This window comes from Chenopodium album, chromosome 2, assembly GCF_948465745.1.
Source record: "Chenopodium album chromosome 2, dcCheAlbu1.1, whole genome shotgun sequence".
NCBI classification, from domain to species: Eukaryota; Viridiplantae; Streptophyta; class Magnoliopsida; order Caryophyllales; family Amaranthaceae; genus Chenopodium; species Chenopodium album.
Genome location: NC_137835.1, coordinates 16848500 through 16855319, shown reverse-complemented (window position 1 = coordinate 16855319; position 6820 = coordinate 16848500).

Genomic DNA, 6820 nt, shown 5'->3' with positions numbered 1-6820 from the left:
GTCATTTTGTTCGGTTATCCACAACCAACAAAGCTCCTCACGGGAGATATCTCCCAAAGAGTCCTTGGAGCAAAGAGCGTATGTGAGGATTCGCTTGAAATATCGCATAGCCAGATGAATCATTGAAGCGGACTTTGAAGTTTGAGGGTCATACTTTCCTTCTTCTGAAATACTCCTCCACTAACGTTTCTCATCATATCCATGCTCACTTGCCATTCTACTATGAGCCAGATGGATACAATGATCCGGATACTCGGCCTAAGGAAACTTGAAATATGAACATAATTGAGCATCCGTCAAAGAGTGATCATTGTTGAAGAGTTGGAAAGTCAAAATCTTTGAGTAATTTGCACCCGGTTCATGGACAACCTCGAGAGAATAAAGGAATTCATAAGTCACCCTAGCATAGGTAGGGGCACTCAAATCCAATAATTCCAAAATATCAAGCCTTTCGCAAGGAGGCGAACATCCACATAAATCCGTAGAAACTTTGTTGTCGTTTGATCGTAGAAATGCGTTGGCCTAAGTTTTCTCTTGGAAAGACGTTTGAAGCACTCCCAATGAGATTCTTTTGAAAACTCAATGCCATAAGTTTCCTCAACCTCTGGTGGAAGCAGAACAATATACCTCGGCTTGCTTGAACTAGCTCTAGCTCGCTTCTTAAAACAAAGTGTGGCCATCTACAAAGTATCAAGACTTAGCATAAGTAGTTGTTTCACAACAAGCACAAAATGGAAATATTTCAGTATAAAAGCAAGAAATGGTAACAAATGAGCAATGCCATTGATATTATCATGAATCTTAAGCAAATAAACATGGATTGAAGGCAAATTTGAACATAAGAAACAAAACCATGAGTCAATTTGAGCAAAATAAATCCCAAACATTGAATTATCAAAGATATGAAACTAATACAAAGAAAACCCATGAGTGAGAAAATAACTGTAGACACCCATTTGTGTCTCCCCAAAACCAAACCCAGTGATGCGTACCTTTCACGTCGAATCATAATCGAATGAAACGAAAGTGTGGAAAGGTCTAGTGTTGCGGAAAGTTTTATTTATTTTCTTTTCTTTCTGTTTTTGAAAACTTTATTTTAAGAAAACAGCCAATCCAGTTGATTGGTCCATGATATGGGTCCAATAATGGTGTAGTTGGATGGGGCTTGCAAATACCTTTCCAACGATATATTATAAGCCCAATTCCGATGAATATTGAGGAATTTATGGCCAATTTACTAAACTGGGCCCGGTTTGAGTTTTAAGTACGGCCCTATGATCTAGGGGAGGGCCTAATATAATTTATCATTCCTAATGTAATTAGGAATGGTTTTGGTCTTCTAGAACATTCTAGAAGGTTTTATCATTCTTAATTCAATTAGGACTCTTCAGAGTTTTAATCAGATCAAATAGCATTTTCGATTGAAATTATATTATTTTATCTTCCAGTACGGTAAAATTATCAGATTTTCGAAAACGCGTTAAAATCCGGTTTGGCGTCCAACCCCAGGCTTTGGCGCCTGGAATCAGGATTAGCGCCAGACGCCAGAATTGGCGCCTCGCGCTAGCCACTGGTCCTGGCGCCAATAAGCCAGGGCTGGCGCCAAGGTGTTTCTTTGGTCTTCAGACTCTGTTTTGATAAATTATCTTTTTTGGATCATTTTCTCTATAAATATCGTATCAAAAACTTCGTTTTCATTCATCAACGACCAAGATCATCAAGAATCACCAATTCTCTTTATTCTCATTCATCTCTATAATTCTTCTTTTCTTAAATTCTCTTTCAAATAAATAATTCCGCATTCACAAGATCTTGATACACCTAGCGATATTCGAAGTTTCCTTCGCCCAAGACGTGAAAGGTTTTAATTTCTGAGGGTTTGGTCCCAAATCTCTCTTTCAATTATTTAATTTAATTGTTTTTTTTATTATTTTTTTTGAAGTTACTAACGTGTGTATTTTGTTATTAAAAAGAGGTACGAGGCATCCAAGTAAGTACTTTAATTGATTAATTGATTTATGATGTAGATATCATGTTTATATTGTTATTATGATATTCCTAGTATCATGTCTAGGGTATTTTTAATATTAAATATGATTGCTATGATGCCTTTTATTCTCTTCCTAATATTTAGGATTGTTAGTATCATGTTAGGGCTAGAGGTTTAACTTTTATTGTTTAGTGACATGCTAGGGTTTGTTATTAATCTTGTTTGTATCATGCCTAGGATCTTGCTTTGCTTTAACATGATTTTTATTATGATTTATGATTGATATTATTGTTATTAATGATGATGATTATTGATTATGTTGCTTGATATGTACATATTATTATTTCATTATTATTTTATTATTTATTGCTTGATCACCTTTTATGCATGTTAAAGGGAATTGGTACTTGCAACCACGCTTAATAAGATAATTAATAATCTTGTTAGGTTAATTGTGATTATAATTCAAGTGATCGCCAATAATAGTTTATTTGTGCATTAAATTCAACCAACATAGATTAAACAGGTTTAGAGTTAATCCTATTGATTGCATGTTAATCAGAAAGCGCACATGAATACGAGCAGAATAAAGTAGAGGCCTATTATTAGGGCAGGTTCAATCTCTTTTAGGTTGGATTTGTACCATCATCCCCGAACCCTTATTTGGTTCATGACCTAATGGAGTTGACGATCTCTTGGATCGTTAAGGGGTGTAACCTTCACCTCGTGAATGGTTTACAAGTTCCTTAAAAACTTGTTGGCGACTCTTTTGCTCTATCTTCTTCCCTTTTGGACGCCACCGTACTTTAGTGTATGATCACAGTGGGGTTCAAGCTAGTGGGATTTTAAAGGCTTGAAATTATTCCCTACAGTTTTTGCCGACTCCACTAGGGAGGATTTCTATTTTAATTCCTGAATTTGTTTCGGCAATGATTTAGAATGAGTGGATGAGACTCGAAAAGTTCTAAGTATTTCATGTGCGTAATTTTGATTAACATTGTGTCATATGCATAAAAAAGTTCTCATTGGAAAGACCATCCGTAATGAGTCCAAAACATAAGGATTTTACACGTAGGAAATTTGAGAAAGGTTTTTCACAACTAGGACTGAATTAACACCGCGCGAAACTGGATGATTTTATTGAGCACAGAAAGCTGCTGAGGAATGTGGGAAGTAGCGTCAGGGGCCAGAGCTTGGCGCCATACTTTTAGCCGTAGCCCCAGACGCCAGTATTGGCGCCAGGCGCTACAGTTAAAAATCGGCGCCTGTCTCTGTTTGCTGGCGCCAATTTCCCCCAATACCGAGCCAAAAATATGCGTTCTAATTTTAACCGATTTTTCGTATTGTTTGCTCGATCCTGCTTCCTGATTGAATTTTTTCTCACTTTTCTGAAACCCATATGTGTTCTACATATGGACATAACCCTCTGGGAATTCATGCTCTATCTACCCGATTGAACGCTCCTGGCAACAAAGGGTGCATCTGAGAGGTTGAATTCACCAAACCATGGAAGCGAGTTTTTCTAAAAAACTCGCGGTGTTCTATCCACACGCGTTAACCCTTCATGGTTAGGCTTCTACGCGGTGCATCTGGACAATTCACCATGGACCCTGTTTGACTAAACCATATCCCGAACTTTAGAGAACTAGAGCCATGGTTAGGTTGCGAACTCATTGCATCATGTTGTGCCTACTTGACTAATTGTGCATTATTTGTTGTGCATATATATCGTATGCTCCTCTTAACCGTTTGTTGATTTGTGTTGAGACTAAAATTAATGACCTAAAGAACTTTGCCTAATTAATTAATTAATTAATTAATTTGAGTCAATAAAGTCTATTTTCTTTAATCGGAATTGACCTAGTACGACTTTAGGCATACCCCAGTTGGCTAATAATACCGAAAACAGTCCCGGATCAAAGCTCCAAAATTGGTGCCAAAATTTGAACTGTAGCGCCACTGTATGGTGTGTAGCGCCAGACATTTACTAAAAAGTCTGGCGCCAACCACCATACTGTGATGCCAGTCCTGTCGCTTGGCCGACAGTTCGGATTATTTGTCGAGTCATCACCTAGGGTCTAATTAACCAGTTTGCTAATTAATTCGGTTAATTTTCGCTGTCAATAACACCTCGTCAAGTCATTAATCGAGTCTTGGTCACATAGTCTAGCCACGTGGTCATGACACGAGTCTTAACATGTCACCTACACTCACTAGCCTTAGCACACACTTTGAGTACACATCACCATGGCCATATCTTAGGTTCATGCATGAGTCGGTCTTTCCGTCATTTGAGTTGGGGGGTACATTCTATCCCTAATTCTTCATATCCCTCCATCTAAATCTTTCTTCACATTCATCCAATCTTTCTTCACTCCTTCCATCCATGTGTGTTGAATTGAGTTTGAGTCATGTGATTGACGAACAAAAAATGAGGGTAATGATGAAACAACACAAGATAAGAGGCGAGCTTCAATGAAAAGATTTCATGACCTCTTTTTCTATTTTTTTTTATCATTTTTTCCTTTCCCCAATAAGTCTTGCATAGGCACCTTTTCTTTTCCTTTAGATTATGTTTGTAATTTTTCTTTTCTTTTCCCTTTTTAATAAAATGAGCATTTGTTTCCTTGCATATGATCATTTCATTGCATTGCATTAAAAAAAATAAAAATAAAAATAAAAAAAAATAAATAAATAATCCATGTCGAATTAAGCACAAGGTATACCAATGATTTAAGGCACCCTTGTAGCCACATCATATCTCCTTTCACCTTTCAATTATACAATCCTTTCTTCATAAACCACTTTGAGCCTCGTCTAACGATAGACCCTTCTTTTTTCGACCTACATCTACCTAACCTTGGGATGGGATGGCGTGCAACTTATGTAATTCTAAAGAAAGCTTGAGCAAATTCAAAAGAAAGCAATAGCAAAAAATAAGCAATAACAAAAAAAAAAATTAAAGTGTACAAAAGGGTAAGTGTTCCAATGTCTTTGATGTGAATATATCTTCGATTAGAACACGTCTCAGATTGCGTCTCTTATCGAGTGCTCGGTACCGTGCCTGAGAAACATGAATGCCAAGTGAGTGATAGACCGCATGATCAGAATTGCCCACACTTATTAAAATAAAATAAATGCTAAAGCAAAAGATAAACGAGAGCTAAAAAAAAAGAATAGAAATTCAAGCATGAAAATACAAATATTCAAAAGCAAGGTTGCACACCTTGGGGGCTTATCTAGGGTCTTGAGCCTTTATCCCCTTCTTCTTTAAACCTTTAGCCTAACCACGTTACAACCCTTAAAAAGACCTTTTTTGAGGTATACACACTTATGCGAGGTTCGACTAGAGCTACGTTCGGCCTGATTCCTAACGGATACGTAGGCAACCTCACATCGAGGTGCGGCCGTAATAAACATGCATTCATATTCACATTCACACACTTGCACCATGATCATATCAAGGGATCTCCAATGCTCATCCCTATTCATTTAGAGCTAGACTTGGGGGCTTGATCCCTACATCATTAGCTTACCTAGCCTAAGAGTCACCACCATTTGACTCTTTTCAATAATATATTTTTCCACACACTTAGCTCTTGCGGCCTAGCTTTAGTGTCACTTTCACTCACTGCACAGATACATGACCAAATATATTTCCCTTAGGAACCCTTTGTCATGAAATCTTAACACAACGCTGAAGCATACCTTATCATATCAACATCACTCATAATTTTCATTGCATCACGAAGTAAGAAGTGCTTAGCCTCCGTGCCTAAGTCACCCAAATGCTTTCATCATTGAGTCAACCATTGAGATAGCCTAGGATGAATTAATCCTTGAACCTTGAGAGATAGTATCAAACAACATTTGACTAAGCTCATTCAACATGCATCTTCAAACTTTTGATTTTCTTTTTCACGTCTTTCTTTTTCGGGAGAAAGTCGGTACCCTCCACAAAAATGACGGAAAATTTTTGCTTTTCTGCATTTTTTGAGTCGCACGATCACATTACATTGCACACACGAGTCATGCAAACATTGAGTCATGTCGTGTCATATCACTTTGATTTGAGTCTAACACATGTGCCATTACACTTCGAGTCGAGCCAACCTCGAGTCAGTCAATCACAGCAAGTCAAGATTATGCCTTGAGTCGTGTCAAGTCAATGAGTCAAGCAACATTAAGCCTTAGGTCAACCCTAAGATAATTAAAAATATTGGCAAAGTTCTATAGTCAAAAATAAATACAGGTGCAGCAGAACAGGGAAGACCCTACTCCAATTCTTGGCGCCAGAGATATCTCAGCAACGACAGAGCTCGAAGCCTCCTAGAAAAGTGATTTCGACCTCATGCAGCAATTTCGGGTTCCTTGGTACGCCAGTTAGCCCCTATAAGCAATTTGACATGATTAATTAGTCGGTTTGATTACAATTGCAATAAGTGATCGACTTGACGAAAGATCGTCTCACTTAGCTTAAGCGCCTAAAACATTGGCTCATTACAATCGGTTCAAAAACAAGCACTTAAACGACAATATTTTCAAATATAGATTGTCACGCATTGTTATGAAACGACAAAGTTTTCCAAAAATTTGATTGTCATCCCCAACTAACAATATTTCCAAAAATGGATTGTCGTGCATCTTCTTCAACGACAATTTTTCCAAGATTGGATTGTTATCTCTGGCAAAGTTTCCAAGCGTGGATTGTCGTGCTCCTTCTTTATTGGCAAGTTTTTCCAAGTTCGGATTGTCATACATTCATAGATCGCTGGCAAGTTTTCCAAGATTGGATTGTCATACACCCATTTCCCTAAAGCAAAATTTCCT